This window comes from Lolium rigidum, chromosome 5 (assembly GCF_022539505.1).
Source record: "Lolium rigidum isolate FL_2022 chromosome 5, APGP_CSIRO_Lrig_0.1, whole genome shotgun sequence".
In the NCBI taxonomy this organism is placed as follows: Eukaryota; Viridiplantae; Streptophyta; class Magnoliopsida; order Poales; family Poaceae; genus Lolium; species Lolium rigidum.
In genome coordinates, this window is record NC_061512.1 from 60,633,167 (window position 1) to 60,654,254 (window position 21,088).

Below are 21,088 nucleotides of genomic sequence, written 5' to 3' on the forward strand. Positions count from 1 at the left end.
AAGAAAAGGAGGCGAAAGGGGCCGAGGGGGCCCCACACCACATGGTGGCGCGGCCGGAGCCATGGGCCGCGCCACCCTATGGTGTGGGCCCACCATGGGTCCAACCGGCTCCCCCTTCGGCTTCCTCCGTCATCCGGAAAAATAGGAGTTTACGTAAAACTTCCTTCCACAATTGATCTTCCGAAATATTGCATCCCGACGGTGCTTTTTCCAGCAGAATCCTGGCTCCGGTGCTCGATCTCCAAATAATCATGAAACATGCAAAATAGATGAAATAACATAAGTATTGTGTCCCAATATGAAATATATCAATGAATAACTGCAAATTATGATATAAAATAGTGATGCAAGTTGGACGTATCAATCATCAACTAATCAATTACTCATTTACTCATTATTTTTTGCCGGGCAGGGCTTGGAAACGGTTCATCAATACTGTTCCGGGTAAATGGAAACCGGAGCTTACATTTGAAGATTACCCTGTAAGTAGTACTATATATATAGCTATGTCCGTGAAACTTTATATATGATATTTACTTTCAATACGATGCTTGATTATTAGTTTGATCGAACTATTTTTTCGTAAAGTGTATGAGGCAGGAACAAGGGAATAACTTATGTGGATACTATGTCTGCACCTTCATGCGTGACATGGCCTGTACCAAGGGTGGGGATGCCCGTATACACCACACTCGTGTACGATAACAAAATTTCACAATTAATCTTAATTAGTACCATCTATTGTATTGAGTTCCATTCATATATTGATCTCCCTTTTTAAATATAGATGATACGCATGCGGGACACTCTCATAACGGAGGATCAAATAAAAGCAATTCAAGAGGAAATCGCGGGATTCTTTATTACCGAGGCTCTTACCCCAGGTGGAGAGCACTATCGGCAGATCGTGACGGCGGAGGATATTCGTCGAGGAGATGTTGTATTGTAAATATGCATGCATTACGTGTACTGTTGACGATGTCATGTACTGTTGACGATGTCTATATATATTCATGATGATTTTTTGTGGTTTCTTAAATGATATATATGCATTGCTGAAACTCTGCCGCGGCAGAGAAACGCCCTGTTTCTCTGCCGCGGCAGAGAAACGGTGGTACAACCTAAACCTGTGCCGCGGCAGAGAAATAGCAATTCTCTGCCGCGGCAGAGAAACCTAGGCCCGGTTCGTACCACGAACCGGGACCAAAGGCCTTCCACCGCGAGCTCCCTGGCCGCACCACGTGTCGAGGCCTTTAGGCCCGGTTCAACTTTGAACCGGGACTAAAGGGTACCCCCTTTAGTCCCGTCCAATTGGTCCCGGTTTGGGAACCGGGACTGAAGGCCCAAATGGACCGGGCCTATTGCCCCTTTTTCTACTAGTGTTGGGTGGCAGCACCGGCAGCCTCTACGCCAGCGTCGAGAAGCTCGACAGGGCGTACCTCGAATCCGCCGCGGCGAAGGCCGTGCTCCTTGGCCCCACCACCGCGCCGCCGCCCGCCGCCGCTTCCAAGGCGAGTTCCCTCCCTTTCCGCACCAAGTCGCTCGTGCGGGGCGTCGTGAGGTACATGGTGCTGGACGACCTTACGGTGACGCCCACGTCCGCCGTCTCCAGCATCGCGCTGCTCAACACGTTTGCTGTGAAGGACCTCGGCGCCCTCCAGGAGAAGCACATGCAGCTCGCAAGTCGCATACAAGGAGGGTTTGGAAATTTTGAGAGCTTCGCTCGAGTCCAAGACTGTTCTTACTGACGTTTTTCTTGAGAAGCCCTAGGAAAGTCTGAACTTCTGAAGTTGTGAATTTTCTTTTCCGTTGTTCTCTTTTATGAAACTCATACTCCTCATACTTTTTAGCTAGTCGCTACTTTTGTGCATGCTGTTATAAGTAGAAAGTTTAGTAGGGTTAAATAACACAAAGTAGAAAGTTTAGTAGGGTTACTCAGTGCTTTGAAATAGTATCCCTTGTAACTTCTAATTCTAAGGATGTGTTTAGTAGCCCGGGTGATCTTAGATATTCCACTATTTGTTGTTTGTTCGGCTGGGTTGGTCGGACTCGGCTCTGCTGAGTTCATACCAAAAAGGCCTCTTAGCCAAGCCCGGATGAGAAGCCCGGATCAAGCTTCACAGGTCTTCCAGGCTGAGCTCACCCTGCAAAAGACTGTAGCAGGCTGCTGCCCCACGCCCTTGTGCTGTCCTCCTTTTTCCCTATCCTCCTCTCGCTCCCGTTACCTGCTACGACCCTCCTCTTGGAGCGCCACCGCCTCCTCCTCCCTCTACACGCCCGCAACCTTCTCCTCCATGCCTGGACGTGCCGATGACGTCCTCTGTTTGGAGCAACATGGGGACGAGGCGCCGCCTGCAAGCTCGACCAGCCACGGCCCGACGCGCCCGAGCTCCGCCTCGGCCCGTCGCACTCGAGACCCCCCCTCAGCCCGACGCGCCCGAGCTCTGCCTCGGCCCCACACGCCATTACTCGCGCCCGAGCTCCACCTCAGTGGCAGCAACGGTCGACCACGATTTACTCGCGCCGCCACGGGCGAGACCAAGCGCCGCCGCTCTAGCGCCGCCTATTCGTGCTCCCGCAGCCGAGACCAGCACCGCCTATTCGTGCTGCCACGATCGAGACCAGCGCCGCCACAGACGCCTCCTGGCGCGACCATGGCCTACCACCTGCACTCGCGGCCATGACGAGCACTCAGTCCAAGAATGGATGCGGTTGACATGATTCGCCAATGGTGGAGGGCTAGGAGGTGCATTGGGTGGATCCTCTTCACTCGGAGATGAAGCTTCGATGGGTGTGCAGTGGTGGCGCTCTTGGTGACATACATAGACGATGGGCTGGCGACGGGATGCAGCGGTCTGGACCGCGAATGCGCGGCGACGCAACAATCGACTGCAGCTGGTTTGGTGGGCCCGATCTGGGCAGCGCATTGGCTCGATCTCGTTCGCGTAGGCCGTGGCTACTGCAGGTATCTCGTAGGCCCTAGGGTGATGGCTGGTTGTGTGGGGGGCGGCGAGCGCCACGTTGCTCATATGTCGCTAGTGCGCCTGCCGTTTCCTACCGTGGTGGAGGTTATGAACCTACTTCGTTGTTGTTGAGCGACGGATGGCAGCGTGGGGGCACATTTGTCCTCATCGAAGAATAAAGCTGGCGGTCCTAGGGTTCCCCTCGGGTCAATACGAAGATCTAATGGATGCTTCTCCTCCTTGATCTGGCCGGAGTGTCAAGTTTGGAAGGCTTCGTTGACGAACTCCCTTGGACTACTCATGCCAGGAGATTGCTAGATCGGATGAGATCCATTTATGTGTTCCCATGTTGTTTTTTTGTAATCATTTGGTTTCAGGAGGAAGCGGTATGCTATCTATTGCCATCATGAGACACGTCTTTTTGGTTCCATGGTGAAGTCAGAGTCGGCGAATGGTATGAACGCCGAGTTTTGAGGACGAGTGCTAGTGGTTCAAGGCTTAGCGTCAATGGTGAGCTTGCTTGGTAATTCGGGCTTCATAGTATTGGCATGCGAGTGGGGGTTTTAGCATAGGAGAAGTTCAATGTTTGGCCTTAGTTTGTTGCGCTTGACACTTTTATATTATTTTGACTTTTGCGCTAAGGATAAGGGAACTAAGAAAAAAGAGCTAGCGTGTTGAAGGCAAATTTTTTAGAGTGAGTTTTTTTTTCTTCATAGTGAAAATCTAAGATCTATGATCGGACGACGATATATATGTACTGTTTTTTTTTTTTTTGAAGATGTCGCTTTTGGAAACTTAAATTTTAGGTGTTGTCAGTGTGATGTTTATGCTCTGGTGTAAGGATGGGAACACTATAGGCCATAGGAGGCATTTTCCTTTTTCCGATTGTGTGTATCGGCACAATCAATAAGGTATGACATTGTTGAACATCTGAGTGTAATTGATCGGCCCATGAACGTGGCTCATGACAGCTAGTAGTTTCATGCCACGTGGGCCCGCCACTGGAATTTAATGAAGCGTTGCTCAACTCGTGACTTGTCTGTCATCCTGAACCAGCCCCATCACCAGCTGCAGGCAGCAGGCCACTGTTCGTCAGGAATGCATTGGGGTGAATTTAACGGCCACAATTTCCACGTTTTTTTTGGACCAGCCGCCTTTCGCCTTTTGCTCCCGCTCCATCATCGATCCAAGCAAGCCAGAACTTTATGAACATGGGTCCCAGTCTCTTGTCTACCACGGGCCCGACTGGCCAGTCTCCCGGTGTCCAATAAAGCGTGACGACCATTTAGCAGGTAGAGGACCACCTCCCGGAAAGCTCCAGCTGAGGCTGGTCATAGTCATTAGTATCATAGGTAGTATTATGTATACTAGGTCCACAAAAATGATGATGTGGCATGTAATTAAGGAGGAGAGATAAGGTTAGAGTAACATAGGTGGGTACTGTATCATAGCGCACGTTACGAGAAAAGTACATGTCAAATAGATCATGTACATAGATTTACATTGAGATTCTACAAAACAATAAATTTGGAAGTTTATGATACTACTCTATAATACCACCCACTATAGAAGTAGTATCATATGCAAGTATCATATGCATGATACTAGTATATGATACTATGCACGATGACCAGCCTGAGCTGCGCTTCAGGTCGCAGGCAGACAAATTAATGGAGTCTGGCTATAGGGTACAGGAAAGTACCGTACTCCAGCATTTTCTTGGTGGCGAGCGATATGAGTAGTACCCCCCTTTTTTTTAAACAAGAGCGGGTCTAGAAGACTCTAGAGGATTTCATTAAACATGTGACAGGTACAAATTACACAGAAGTTCTTTTACATCACTCACACGAAAAAACCAGAAATTTGAAGAAAGGGCTACCGCATTTGCAAATAACATCCTAGCACAAATAAAGACCAAGCAATCAAGTGCCTGGATGCCTCCGCCACCAATCATCGGCGATCTCAAGGCGCGGCCGCCGAGATCAGAGAGCTGAGCTCTCGATAGCGTTGTTCCGATGAAGAATCCTTGCCGCCGGCCGTTGATCTGTCTCCAGGGACGAACCACTTGGAGATAGCACCCCGTCGAGCTCCGAGACAAGGATCCAAGCAAGGCCTCCATGGTGGAGGTTGAGGTTGGGCCGCCCTGCCGGCCAAAGATCACGGCGGCGAGCAGCGCCGTCGTGTTGTCCGCTCGAAGGAGCTTGCAACGCAGAGCTCCATAGCACCTCGCAGGCAAGCATCGATGCAGCTGGCTTGGAGAAACAACCATGGTGCCAATTCCCTCCTTGCCTCCTGTTATCACCAGAATTTGACCGAGTCAGAGGTGGGCCGCGATCGAGATGGACGTGAAGAAATATATATATAGAAGGAATACGTGGATCGGCCTTTTATACCAAGTTGGGCTTAATTGCCCGTGTATCTGTAACATATTAGATCACATCTTAGTTTAGAGATAGAATCTTACTCGTGCACGGTTTAGTGCGCGCCCACATTAGAAAGTCCGCTGGACTATAAATATGTACCTAGGGTTTATGGAATAAACAACAACCAACGTTCAACCACAAACAAATCTCGGCGCATCGCCAACCCCTTCGTCTCGAGGGTTTCTACCGGTAAGCATCATGCTGCCTAGATCGCATCTTGCGATCTAGGCAGCACAAGCCTGCCTACGTTGTTCACGCGTTGCTCGTATCGAAGCCTTTTGATGGCGAGCAACGTAGTTATCTTAGACATGTTAGGGTTAGCATTGTTCTTCATGCTGCATGCTTTCGTAGTGCAACCCTTGCATGTCTAGCCGCCCTTACGCCTGTCTTAGGCGTAGGGGCGGCACCCGCTTGATCATAGTTTGGTAGATCTGATCCGTTACGATTGATCCTTGTTCTACAAGGATTAGTTTAATATCTGCAATAGTTAGGCCTTACGAAGGGGGAGGATCCGGCGGCACGTAGGGTGTCGTTCGTTGGCCCTAAGCGGGATGTTCCGAGGATCAACCTCGTGTTGGTTTTTAGGCCTTGTTTAGGATCGGCTTACGATCACCGTGCGTGGCCGCGAGGCCCAACTCCGGAGTAGGATGATCCGATTATGCGGTGAGAACCCCACATCGTCGTAGATCTCATTAGCTTTACCTTGATCAAGCGGGACCACCATATATTCGGACACCTCGTCGAATCATGGGTGGATCGGCTCTTTGAGCCGATTCACGGGATAACCCGAGAGCCGATCGAGGCTCGTATTTAACGTTTACGTGTGTGCCCTGCAGGAAACTAAGCGAGGCATCATCCACACCTTCCCGACCGGGTATAGGTCGGGTGGCACGCCCTTGTGATAAACATCGGTGCGTGCGACCGGGAGGCTTTGCGGGCCGTCGCTCAGAGGGACTAGGGCCAGCCGCAGCCCTAAGTTGTTCCCGGCTCTACGGTGTTGCCCGTCTCTACCCGCCGGTGGGTTTCTGACGTCAACACATTCTGGCACGCCCGGTGGGACCGTCGACGACATCCACGACATCGCCATCTACATCCAAGATGGCGGAAGACACTCCGGTCACGTACGCGGATCTGCTCGATGAGCTCAAGAAGAAGCATGACGAGATCAAGGCAACCCTCGAAGCCGAACTCATCGGCTCCTTCCACCGAACCCGCTCCCATGGCGTCGGGTGGAAGGGTTTCACACCCGAAGGCGCGCTCGATGGAGTGGACCTGTCCGCCCCGTCGGAAGAACGCACCAGGTCGGCTGCGGCGAGGAGATCAACTACATGGTGGCTCATTCGCCGCACCGCCACTCGAGAGCCCGGTGAACACCTTGGAGCGTGTCGCTCGCGCGTCGTTCAGGAAATCATGAGTCACCGGTACTCCTCGTCGGGACCGGCTCGGGGACTTTCAAAGGAGAGATGCCGCTCCGGCCCCGGCCGTTCGCATGGGCAGCACCGGAACCGCCGAACTCATCGGCATACGTCGTCTACAAGATTGGTGGTGATCCTAGTGACTACCAATTCCTGCCTGAGCCACCTAAGGAGGTCCCGCACGGATACGCGTGCGCATACGCCGAACGGCAACGCCTTGGCACTCTCGAACCAGGCTGCAATAACAGCGGCCTCGTGAACGGCAGGAGGAACGTCAGGAGCCGATCCTGAGAAGCAGCCGTGGCTAACTAAGTACGCCGCCCCGACGAACCTCCAAAGCCCAGCTCCTGCAGTTGGCTTAGAACCAGAAAAACAAGCATGGCTGGTCAAGTATGCCACCCCGGCGAATCTTCAGGGTTCGACACCTTCAGCCATCTCAGCGGATCAGATTTGTGCAATTCGAAAGATCAGTTCGGCATGATGCCGAAAAGGAAGGCGTTCGGCTACACCAAGCCGTACCCCAACAGCTACGAACTGATCCCGCTGCCACCTAAATATCGGCTCCCGGACTTCACAAAGTTCGGCGGATCAGACGGGTCCAGCTCCATCGAACATGTGAGCCGATATTTGGCACAGCTGGACACGATCTCAGCGTCAGACGGGTTGCGCGTGAGGTTCTTCTCGCAGTCCCTCACAGGATCGGCTTTCGGGTGGTACACATCGCTACCACCGAACTCCATCCGGACTCGGAAGCGGTTGGAAGAGCAGTTCCATGAGCGGTACCATTCGAAGCTTCCGAGTCTAGCATTGCCGATCTAGCACAACTACGTCGAAGCGCGGAGAAACCGTGACGAGAATACATCCAGCGCTTCGAGAATCTTAGGAACCGATGCTTTTCGGTTCGTATAAATGAGAAGGAAGCGATCGAGTTGGCGGTAGCGGGCCTTGCAACACAGCTCAAGGACACGGCCTCCCAAGCGGATTATCCTCGCCGGCGCACATGGTTCGAAACTTTCAGCATATGAACGAGCGCCACCCGGACTCGTACCAAGACAAGTTCAAGCGTGCAGGTGGCCCCGGTCGATGCGAGAGGAAGACGAAGTTCTCGCGGGAGACCAAGAAGTAGCGATGGGCCGAGTGGACTCGGGGAGGAACCCCGTGTCCCGCAAGTGGGTAAAGCCACCGAGGCCCGCCCGGGGGTTTGATTTTGACGTGACCAAGACCGAGCAAATCTTCGACCTCCTACTCAAGGAAAAGCAGTTGAAGATACCCGAAGGTCTCAAGTTCCCCACGGCGCAAGAGCTGAATGGAAAGCCATACCGCAAATGGCATAACTCGCTCTCCCATGCCACCAACGACTGCAGGGTGTGGCGTCAGCACATCCAAGCGGCGATAGAGAACGGGCGTCTAATTTTCAACCAGTACGCCATGAAGGTCGACACACACCCCTTCCCCGCCGTAAACATGGTGGAGTATGCTTGCCATGCGGGGTGCCGGCCGGGTTTCTCGTGCAATATCAACATGGTAGATCTTGGTCACCACGGCGGCAAGGGTGGAGATGAGGGCAGCTGCTCTCATAGCAAAGATACGAGAGGAAGCCGCTCCACGCGATCGGCTCCGCCAAGACGGCAAGCGCTACGTCACGAGAGGGAGAAGTGAAGAACATAAGATATCAGCGACCTCTCTCTGATCACCTCCTCAACAAGTATGTGGGTCAGTGCGACCAACGCCGGCGGTCCAGCGATGATGATGAAAGAGTTCGTCTGGCCAGAGAAGCCAGAAGACATCGTCGGCAGAGTCACGATGAGGAGGAGCACGAGCGTTGTGCCAAGGGAAAGGCAAGGGAGCAAGGCGACGAGGACAGGCACTGGGATTGTCCCTTCTTCAGGCACTGCTGGGATTCAGGAATGAGCCGATTGCCAACAATCGGCAATTGCCCAGAATGCAACCGGAAGAAGAAGGAGGCAGCCAACGTGTCCGTGTTCGAGCGCTTAGGACCTCTCCCGCCGCAGAGCAAACGAGCTGAGTACCCTCGGTCGGAAGATCTCGAAGATTCAGAAGACGAGGGAGAAGAAGAAGACAGGTACCACCGGCCAAGGTGGTGCCCTGACGGACTCAGCCGTTCCCAGAAACGCAGGGTTCAACGATTACGCGGCCTGGAAGAAGCCGAGAGGTTATACTTGCATACATTGAGGAAGGCAAGGCCTGACCTGGCTGCAAAGGTTCAGCGAACCCTGGATGAAGAGGGTCGTCCACGGAAAATGGAGTGGCGCCCCAAGCAAAGGAAAGCCGATGATGAAGCATCGGCCGGCACAAACATGGTGCTCGTTCTTCCGGCAGAGCTTAGCGCTCCACGATCGCACGATGCATTCAAGGTGGGCGACAGCAAGCGTGCCAACAGGATGAAGTCAGAGATTGGGCTGGTCTTATCTACCGGCCTGAACGAGTAACAAGAACACGGCAATGAGCAAACATGGCGAGGCTGATCCTTGTGATCGGCCCCAAAAAATTTTATGAAGGGACATCACAAAACCTTCGCCGAGCAAACAACGTGGAGGCCGATTCCAGCAATCGGCCAAAATTATCCTCACCCACCGTTCCGCTTGGGTTCAGCATGTTATCCCACAGAGCCGATACCATCAATCCTCTTGACAGAATCGGCTCGGGGGGGCACCCAGGTGGATAAAATACGAGGATATGCAACTAGAGGCGTCTCATCCTTTGGTGATGAGTATTGGAATATGGGGGCCGATGCACTAGTCGGCCGTAAAAAAAAAAAAATAAACATCTGAAAATTCGAAAATTTTCGAGCACAGCCGATGCAGCAGACATCGACTTAAGGATATGGAAGCCGACGCGTGGCCATCGACTCAAGAGAAATAAGAGCTCACCAAAGGAAAGGAGCCGATCTGGCCGGCAAGAACTGAAGAAGGCTCGGGGGCAGCTCACCTTGAAGGCTCTCTGCATTGAGAAGCCGATTTATGTTCAAATCGGCTGGCTCTGCATAAGAAGCTCCCCCACACACGATCAAGCCCAGGTCCATACAGCTAATTTGCGTATCCTTGTCTCTGTTCCGCCTTGGCTGAGACTCGGGGGGCAACAGGCCTGGTAGTTGCTCTATTGAGGAACCGATTGGGGTACCATCGGCTGATCTCCATTGCAACCTTCTTCACAAAGTGATGAGCGCTCGCTAAGAAGGGTCGCTGAAACTGGCGGGGGGAAATTTAAGGGCTCTCTTGGAAGTCCCACAGTATCTATCAGTTGAAGAAGGGAAGGGTAAATGTCAAAGGACCGATGTGTTGCTATCGGCTCGTTACGCATTGGCAAATGGGACGAATCGGCGAGGTCAGGATGAGTGGGAATCGGCTAAATTGAGCTCAAAGGAAATCAGCAAAAAAATCAAATTGGGGAAAAATTCTTCATTAATAGGTGGGATTTCTTACATCAAAGAGCCGATTGCTCTCAGAAGGAAACACTAGGGGGTACATTGCCCCATCTACTACTGGCCCTATGCTAGAGGTCCTATCTACGGGCCGTCACTGCCCTCGTCGTCGCCGCTCCCGGCGGGATCGTCGTCGCTCCAATGGCCGCCGACCGGGCCCTCGTTGTCCTCGTCTTCTTCATCAGCGTCATCCTCGTCGCTGTCGAAGTCGCTAAGGTTGCCCGGCCAGGGGCAGAACCGCTTGGCCGGCGGCTCGTCGGAGGGGCTGTCGTCGTCGTCCTCCTCCTCCTCTTCCTCCTCCTCCACCCCCTCGGAGGAGGTGAAGTCATCCCAGGAGAAGCGATCGTCATCGCTCTCCTCCTCCGATTCCCCGTCGGCAAGGAACCGGAGGTCGCTCTCCCCGTCCGTCGAGGACTGGTCATCCTCGGACCAGATGGAGAAGTCATGGTCTGACTCCTCCCCGGCCGCAATGGCGCGACGGGTGTTGGCCGCATGGACCCCCGCCGGGCTGTACTCCGGCGTCGGCTCACGGGACGTGGAGGACTGGCTGGAGGGATCCGATGGAGCAGAGGAGGAAGAAGACATGGTGGCGCAGGAGGGCTTTTGGACTGCTAGTGTGAGGGAGATGCAGAACAGAACTGTTCACAGCGGTTAAATAAAAGGGGATATAGTGGGAATTCAATGCGACAGCAGTTTCCGAGGAAGTGGTGCTTGAAAGAAAGAGAAAAGACTGCCAAGTCACGCGGAGAAGTTGAGAAGGCAAGTCATCATGATAACGGATACTCGCGACGGTTCACGCCACGACATGACCCGATGAAAGAAAGACATAATGATTTTGGAAATGTCATTTCCAAAACCAGGGGGGCATGTGTTATCACCAGAATTTGACCGAGTCAGAGGTGGGCCGCGATCGAGATGGACGTGAAGAAATATATATATATATATAGAAGGAATACGTGGATCGGCCTTTTATACCAAGTTGGGCTTAATTGCCCGTGTATCTGTAACATATTAGATCACATCTTAGTTTAGAGATAGAATCTTACTCGTGCACGGTTTAGTGCGCACCCACATTAGAAAGTCCGCTGGACTATAAATATGTACCTAGGGTTTATGGAATAAACAACAACCAACGTTCAACCACAAACAAATCTCGGCGCATCGCCAACCCCTTCGTCTCAAGGGTTTCTACCGGTAAGCATCATGCTGCCTAGATCGCATCTTGCGATCTAGGCAGCACAAGCCTGCCTACGTTGTTCACGCGTTGCTCGTACTGAAGCCTTTTTGATGACGAGCAACGTAGTTATCTTAGACATGTTAGGGTTAGCATTGTTCTTCATGCTGCATGCTTTCGTAGTGCAACCCTTGCATGTCTAGCCGCCCTTACGCCTGTCTTAGGCGTAGGGGCGGCACCCCGCTTGATCATAGTTTGGTAGATCTGATCCGTTACGATTGCTCCTTGTTCTACAAGGATTAGTTTAATATCTGCAATAGTTAGGCCTTACGAAGGGGGGGAGGATCCAGCGGCACGTAGGGTGTCGTTCGTTGGCCCTAAGCGGGATGTTCCGAGGACCAACCTCGTGTTGGTTTTTAGGCCTTGTTTAGGATCGGCTTACGATCACCGTGCGTGGCCGCGAGGCCCAACCTGGAGTAGGATGATCCGATTATGCGGTGAGAACCCCACATCGTCGTAGATCTCATTAGCTTTACCTTGATCAAGCAGGACCACCATATATTTGGACACCTCGTCTGAATCATGGGTGGATCGGCTCTTTGAGCCGATTCACAGGATAACCTGAGAGCCGATCGAGGCTCGTATTTAACGTTTACGTGTGTGCCCTGCAGGAAACTAAGCGAGGCATCATCCACACCTTCCTGACCGGGTATAGGTCGGTGGCACGCCCTTGTGATAAACATCGGTGCGTGCGACCAGGAGGCTTTGCGGGCCGTCGCTCAGAGGGACTAGGGCCAGCCGCAGCCCTAAGTTGTTCCCGGCTCTACGGTGTTGCCCGTCTCTACCCGCCGGTGGGTTTCTGACGTCAACACCTCCACGGCAGGCCAGGGAGTACAGCGATGAGCTTCTCCAGTTGAAGCAACTTCGATGTAGAGGATAAGATCCAATCTCCAGATGGAAAAGCGACGCACCACTCTTCCTCTCCACCTTACCACCATGGTCATCCTGGAGAGAAGAAACGGTATACCATGCTACTCCAGGGTAGTGCTCCCCCTCGCCACCATGGCCGATCAGGAGCTCTTCCTCTTCATATCCAAAGAGATCAGATCTTGGCACCACCCTTTTGTTGATGCAGGCGGTGGCGCCACTTCCTAGGCCATGCTCCAACCGGAGGAGCAGCAACAGGGTAAGCAGCAGCCCTAGAACAACACAGATCTGGCGGTAGAGATCCATGGCTCCACCTACTCTACTGGGCAGACGCCCAAACTCCGGCATAAGCCGAAAAACAACAAGAAAACCGACAGAAGAAAGCCCTAAACTACTCTAGCGCCTTACCTAGACCAGCTCAAAGAGACCCGACCCTCAAGGATACTGTAGATGGTCCAGAGCGGTGAAGCGATGGAGTGGTGACATGATATGATACCTAGCTAGCCAAGCATCCTCGCAAGAAATTATCCAATGCGAGAAGTTTATAGAAAATGATCAAATCAAGCTATTCATGTTGGTAGAAGGCCAATCTCATCTTCAGCTTCACTTCATCACTTGTTGATGACCAAATGGAACATTTTCTACTTCTTCTGATCCATAATAAATATCAGGGTTTTAATTTAAATTAAAATTCTGACTTTTATTATGGATCGAACAGAGTACTAGTAATCTGTATCGGAAATGATGTATACGGACACAACAGATGCCAACCTCTACTCCACTACTGCTCTACTCTGTTTTGGTTTTGCAATTTGATTGGCTACTTTTTGGTCTTTCTATTCGGGGTTGATTTTGAATTTGATGGGTTACTATTCTCATAGCTATACTCTGTTTGATTTTGAGATCGAGTATTTAAAAAAATTAAGTCCTTATTATGCAGCCAAAGTAGTAACATGCAAGTCTTTCTTTTTGTTGCCTAGAAATAATATGCAAGTCCTTTATTCCTATAAAATTTCAATTTTACCCATGTAGTTGTGATATTATGGAGAGAGACGACATATTAGGTAAACTTTGAAAACAATTGTGATGTTGTCATATCTTTTACACCATTCTATCCATTTCTCCATACAGAAAAAGATGGATCAACCTTTTTGGACGGCCTGACATCTAATTGGGCACTTAATTTGGATACCTATATTGCATGAGAAACAAGTCTAGAATGATCACATATGAAAAAAAAGTAAAAATATGTGGGAAAAGGGAACAAATGGTCTTATGAGTAGTATGCTAATACTATGTTTTTTGTCCCTGACAAACAAGACCAAATCAAGACTTACTTTGTCATGTGTTATATTGACATTTTACGAACAAATTAGATTATTTGTTAACTTATCATACATTGTTTTTTTATCTTTTGGCAACCAATTATACGTTTGAAAACTACAAACTATTTAAAGCACGGGTTAGTCGATTTACTTCTGATTGCTCCATCCAATGGTCAGGAAATGTTATACTTTCCTATCATAACTCTGGTTGCGCATATATATTTTAATTTTCTCACATATCACTTGAGTGGTATATGTTGAACCCACTAATTTTAGATGCCATTTACACCTACAGTGGTGCACATGGAATTTTCTGTAGTTTTATCAAAATGCAAAAGGAGAAAATAATTACAAGTGCTGGCTGAACGAAACAGCTACATGCCGGCACAAGCTGTACAGCAACGTGCCGGCGAGCTCGAAGAGAACAATCAAAAAATAAAATAAAACGGTGAGCTCCCCAGAGTAGAAAGCCCAAGAAGTCCAAAGCCATGGATCTCGTCTCCTCTGTCTCCTAGCCAAGACCCAAGAACGACTCCCCCCACCACATTGCCGTAGCTAGTATGCTCGCCGGAGGGATCGCGCGGCGGCTCTGAGGTAGCAGAAGTAGCAGCAGCAATGGCGGCGGCAGCAGAGTCGGACAACGGCAGCGAGGCGGGCCCCACCGGGGACTCGGCCGTGTTGGCTTCCCCGGTGAAAGCGAGGGCGAGGGCGCCGGAGTTGCAAGCCGGCGCCTCGGCGGTGACGGCGTCGGAGTCTGAGGAGGCGAGGGTCGACGATGGCAACATCCAAGAGGCAGAGTCGTCGCTCCGCGAGGGCCTCTCCCTCAACTACGAGGTATGGAGCCGTTGCCTCTAGTTTCTGTTCTATGTTTTCCTTTTCGCCTGATCTGGGAGGTTGATTTTGGCCTGTTTGGGCGGAATGGGGTGTCAAGATCAGAAAATTTTGGGTTCGCAGTTGTCTCTATGTGATATCTTTTGCTGTATCTTGGGGGAAAAGATCGGGATCTTTGCGCGGAGATCGTAGTGCCTACATGGACCGACGGTTCTTCGTGCGAGAGATAGCATTGTTTTCACAAGGTTGGGGCCCATTTTGATTCGGTCAACTGGGCAAGAATTTTAGCTCAAAATGATAAACTTCTGCTCGGAATAAATCCTTTGGGGGGAGAGCTATGATACTAGGATGCTATCTAGTGGAAATGATTCCCCATGTTTGGACGATTCGTATTGATGATTTTTCTTCAGAATAAATCTGAATTTCAGTATAGAATGCAGAACTGAAAGAATGTGAAATAACTCGAGGATAAATGTGGAAGACGATCTTGCTTTTAGATGTTGTAGCGGTACGATCATGGATTGGTCAGTGCGTGATATGTTATCGAGTGAATTTGGGAGCTAGTCAATCGACATTTGTGGACTCTGTTTTGGTGTTCTTAGGATGGAATGGTACAAGATTGGGCAATTTCACAACCAGTTCGCATGATTAACACAATGGCAAACGGATGCATTTTTTTTTTTCATTCTCATTGTCTAGTTCAGTTGGGCAGCTATTTGATGTTGTTTAGTCTTTGTTGTGGTAAAAACTAGTATTTTGTTTCCTTTGCTTATCTATACATCGCAACAAATGATATTGCACTGTTTAGTCTATAAACATAAAAAATCTTGGAGTTTCTTACTTAATTACCTGCAACAGATTAAGTTGAGATGCTTGTTTGTAGCTTTGATAATACAATCTTCATGAATTGTTTGTACGGCACCGTCAGGGAGCGAACCTAGAGAAAAATGAACCAGTGTCCTCCTGTAGATCATCTGCAAATTTGAATTTAAAGTTGGGGTTTCACTCACTGCAAAAACATGTAATACATCAAAGGAAATGGGTTTGGACCTGGTGTCCTGTTTGCATCCTGTTGGATGAACCTAGGTACGGCGCTGTATAACGGGTCATAGTTTATGCGAAGAGTCTGGGAGTTCAGGACCTCTAATTAAATTTAAACTAGTATAAGCTATTTTTTTATTATGATTAATGGATATTGAATTCAAATGTGCATAAATTTTGTTTGTGCTTGACTAGCTGAATCCTCCTAATTTATGATTGATGATTGTCTGGTAGCAAAAAGAATGCTCAGCAGCTCTTGTAATTTATTGCTGCTAACTGTGTATTTCATGTATTTTCTTTTAAAATCAGGAAGCGAGAGCTCTCCTCGGGAGGCTGGAATATCAGAGAGGAAATGTAGAAGCTGCTCTTCGAGTATTTGATGGGATAGACCTTCAAGCTGCTATTCAACGTTTCCAACCATCGCTTTCAGAAAAACCATCTTCAAAGCGGAATAACAAACTACGGTCAGATTCATCTAATTCAGGATCACAGCATGCAGCTAGCCTTGTTCTTGAAGCCATTTACTTGAAGGCGATGTCTCTTCAAAAGTTGGGCAAAGCAACGGGTACGAATTGCAAAGTTTCACTCTGGCCATTTTGTTATACTTGTTGTGACACCATGAATTCATTTACTTGCAGAGGCTGCTCAACAGTGTAAGAGTGTCCTTGATGCTGTTGAAAGTATTTTCCAACGTGGCATCCCTGATGTCATGGTTGAACAAAAGCTGCAGGAAACTGTCAGTAAATCTGTTGAGCTTCTCCCAGAACTTTGGAAGCAAGCTGGGGCTTATCAAGAAGCACTTGCTTCTTACCGGCGTGCTCTTCTTAGTCAATGGAATCTCGATGACGAATGCTGCACAAGGATTCAGAAGAGATTTTCTGTTTTTTTGTTATATGGTGGTGTTGAGGCAAGCCCCCAAGCTTGGCTTCGCAAACTGAAGGTTCGTTTGTTCCTAAGAATAATTTGGAAGAGGCGATCCTTCTGCTCATGATACTATTGAAGAAGTGGTACCTTGGAAAGACTCACTGGGATCCCTCGGTGATGGAGCATCTTACATTTGCATTGTCACTCTGTGGCCAGACAACTGTTCTTGCCAAGCATCTCGAAGAGGTTTTACCTGGAATATACCCTCGAACTGAGAGATGGTATAGTCTAGCCCTTTGTTATTCTGCAGCTTCTGATAATGAAGCTGCACTAAATTTGCTAAAGAAGTATTTAAATAAGAATGAGAGTCCCAATGACATAAATGCTCTGCTTTTAGCTGCTAAGATATGCAGTTCAGACTATTATCTTGCTTCTGAGGGTGTGGAGTATGCAAAGAGAGCAATCACTGAGGATGAATCATTGGATGGGCATTTAAAGAGTGCTGCACTCCATTTCTTGGGGCTTTGTCTGGTTAATAAGTCTAAAATTGCTTCTTCGGATCATCAAAGATCTCTCTTGCAGGCTGAGGCTTTGAAATCACTTAGTGATGCATTTTCTCTTGATCCCCACAACCCAGATTTAATATTTGACATGGGGGTTGCGTATGCTGAGCAACGAAACATGCATGCTGCCCTGAAATGTGCAAAGCAGTTCATTGACACAACTGGTGGATCGGTTTCTAAAGGCTGGAGGTTGTTATCTTTGGTTCTTTCTGCACAGCAGAGGTATTCAGAAGCAGAAGTGGTGACTGATGCTGCATTAGATGAAACTGCAAAATGGGAACAAGGGCCACTACTTAGAATAAGGGCTAAACTGAAAGCAGCCCAATCACTGCCCATGGAAGCAGTTGAAGCATACCGTACTCTTCTTGCTCTTGTTCAGGCACAAAGCAAGGCTTATGGATCTGTAAAAAATGGCACAGAGGTTTGTCTTTTCAAAAAAATGACTTGTTAAATTCCGTGAAGATTAAAAGAAAGTGGAGATTGCTTGAAAATGTTTATTTGCTAGTAAAAGAGGGTAAAAATATTACTCTAAATATGCAACCATCATCCTTTCTAGTTAGTTTGTAGTGTGATTGGGTCCTGACACTGAACAATGTTGCTCCATAGCAATATCCTTCAAACTCCTTCCTTGTGTGTATTGGCTGCTGAAACAAACTACCACTATGTTTTTAATCAATGCAACCTGTTGTTTTTGTTATCTCATTCTTTGTGAAAATTGTTTCAGGAAAGGGATAATAAAGTGAGTGAGTTTGAAGTTTGGCAAGGTCTTGCCAACTTGTATGCTAGTCTTTCGTACTGGAGAGATGCCGAAATATGTTTGCAGAAAGCTAAAGCTCTGAAAACATATTCTGCCACAACACTTCATGCAGAAGGTGCGGAAACCTTGGTCTCCAATTCATGCCTTGTGAGCCATATCTCTTGTTATTGGTAAAATATAAATTCATCCTTTAAATAAAAGAGTATGAAACTCGTCATGTGATTTGTGCCTTCAGAGTTTATTTTACCAATATCTCTTGTTATATTTGGTAAAATATAAATTCATCCTTTAAATAAAAGAGTATGAAACTCATCCTGTTATTTGTGCCTTCAGAGTTTATTGTCATGCATGTAATCTATAAGATTTGTGGATTGTCAAGTTAATAAAAAACAAGTAGTATTCCTGTCAAAGAAAAAAAGCAAGTAGAGTTGGTTCACTTTTTTTTTTCCCTTAATTTTCACATTCTAGGCTGGCATTTGGTACACTAAAAAGTTTGGTAATATCCCTAGTTTTCTTCTGTCAAATATCCTGTTACCATCATGATTCGCTCCTTTCATTCCAGGTGACATGTATGAGATCCAAGCGCAAACGCAGCATGCGCTGGGTGCATACTTGAACGCACTATCAACAGAGGTAGATCATGTTCCATCCAAGGTATCCATTGGTGCTCTCCTTTCGAAGCAAGGGCCCAAGTATCTCCCCGTGGCGAGGAGCTTCCTCTCGGATGCCCTAAGGCTTGAGCCTACAAATCGGGCTGCTTGGTTCTACCTAGGGCAGGTCCACAAGCACGACGGGAGGCTAGCTGACGCTGCTGATTGCTTCCAAGCAGCCTCAATGCTTGAGGAGTCAGACCCAGTAGAAAGTCTACGGCCGCTCTGATGGTCGTCTGGAACAACCTGAGGTTTCTTCCTTTTTGACGGCAAATTTTCATGTTCCAACTTCACCTTTTTTGGGGTACATAGCTGGGCAGAAGCTGGGGGCCAGGGACATGTATTTTGAATATCTAGGAGCCACTGTGTGTCACGCTGTTGTTGACAAATGTTGTAATTGGTTGCTAAGTGGTGTATAAGTTGCTCGCCTGATTGTGTTTGGTAGGGCAGAAAGTAAATTCATCGACGTCGCCCATTACTGTAAAAGTTTATAATGAGTCGCCTGTTGGGCAGTAATTGTTGATGCTCTTCATACATAACTTAGTACTAATGTGGTTTCAGCCATTGTTCTAGCAGCGCAGTTTTGAGTGGCATGATCCTGGTTAAACTGGAACAACAGTTTATTGCCACATGCTTATAACTAGAACCTAATGCAAAAAATGCATTGACACTTAATTTGCCAATCTTTCCTGAAAACACCCAATGAACAGAAAGGAAAAAAAACGCAAGTAATAGCAGTTTCTTTCAGCCATTGATGCCGATTTGAAAGCTGATTGTGTTTGCTTTGCCAGCGAATTGTTCATAACTAACATCTATGATTCGTGTGAACAGAACCAGCGCCTCGTCAGAATTTTTGCGCCTGACTATTCTAGCAAGGTGGAAGCTGCGAAATACTAGACGTGCAGCAGATGGCCAAGACGATCTGTTTTTGACAAAGTGATGTTCACCTGTTGATGTGCAATGACGGGAGTCAGTCAATTAGTCCATTAGGTCAGTACTATGCCATATGAAAATTTGATAGCCATAGAAAACTGAAATCAAATAGCTAGATGATAGTACAGTGACATGACAGCCAAAGGGTTCGACTCAAAATAGCAGCTTTCCTTGTACCATCAAAGGCAACCGCACCTGCTAAAAATAAAAGGCCCAAGATTAACCATTTAGAATAATCAAACAATTAACACGAAATAACGTGGATTAGATCCTCCTTTTTTTTGGTACATAGCTAGAGAGTTGGAGGCCAGCTACCTATATTTTGTATGCTTAGGGGTACTAATGTGTTTTCAGCCATTGTTAGTACCTGACTTTTCTAGCGAGCCATGCCTGATAAAAATGGAGCATTAACGACTTATGACCATATGCTTGAAACAACTACAGCCTAATATTAACTGTGTTGGCACTTCATCTGCCAATATTCCCTGAAAATATTAGAAGTCCCGAACTGGCACGTGCTCGTAGGAAAGAGGTGATTGTGCCCTAGAAACACATCTAGTGTTCCATTCCCCTCCCTACCGACGCCGCTGGGCCGCTCCGTCTTCGCTAGCCTTGGGACGAGGCACCGGGGACCACAACCTCTAGCTGTAGTGTTTCTATTTTTTTTAACTTATTTTTAGTGTCTTCTTCGATATGGTAAGGTAGCGGCTACATCTTAAATTCAGAATAATGTCCTCACCATCTTATCCTTACTTCCGTGGTGTGTCTAGCACCAGCGGAGGGCACGTGAAGTTATGCGTTCTGTGGATCATCTGAGATCCATACGACTTTCGTGTTCGTTGGTGTAATTTCAGGTCTGGTTATTCGGATCTACAGGTTTCATATTTAGCGAAGGTTGCTGCTCTTGGTCATTTGGGGTCTTAGCACCACGACTTCTATGTTTATCTACTACAACTAGTTGTACTATAACAAGTTTTGTCTGGCTTCGATGATGGGGACGCGATAACAACAGCGCTCCTTCAGCTTGCGCCAGTGTCTGTAGTATCGTTAGGTGGTGTAAAGACTTATTTGCATTTTTTTATTATTTTAAAATTCTTTATACTACTGTGTATGATTATCACGGCGGCCTTTTTCGCAAAAAAAAAAATCCCTGAAAACAACCCAACGAACATAAACGGAGAAGGCAGCTACACTAGTTTGTTTCAGCCGTTGATGCTGATTTTGGTTTGCTCTGCCAACGGTCCACAACAACTGCAACTTCAATGAACATGACCAACGCGTAGTCAGTTTTTTGCGCCTGAACTCGCACTAATCCGGAGAGGTGGAAGCTACAAAATACTAGAAGCGCAGCCAGAGACGAACCGTTTTGGACAACAAGATGTGCACTTGTTCGCAATCAGTGATCGATAGGGTTAGTTCAGTAGTAGGCCACATGACAATTTCAAAGCCATAAAAAGCGAAATCATAGTTACAAGAAGGCTCAAAGCCCATTCATTAAGAGCATCTCTAACAAAGAGCATCTCTAACAGAGCCTGTAAACATACGAACTGTAAAATGCGAGTTCAGGTCACTGAACTCGTGTTTGCAGGTCCAAAAAGTGCCGACGCACATCAAAACCCGTAAATTAAAACGGTAAAAAAAAATATTTATAAATATGCCACTACAGTTCCTTTTTTTTATCCTTTTTCCCTTCCTCCTCCTTCTTCCTCCAGTCCAAGCCCCCAGCTTCGGTCGAGGTCCGCGCCGCCCCGCCCCAGCCTGCCCTGCGCCGCGCCGTGCC

General features: G+C 48.3%; 1 pseudogene; it reads left to right on the forward strand.

Annotated features, from left to right (window-relative positions):
* Window positions 1–14,145: 14,145 nt before the first annotated feature.
* Window positions 14,146–18,909, forward strand: LOC124654956 (annotated as a pseudogene).
* The last annotated feature ends 2,179 nt before the right edge of the window (window positions 18,910–21,088 follow it).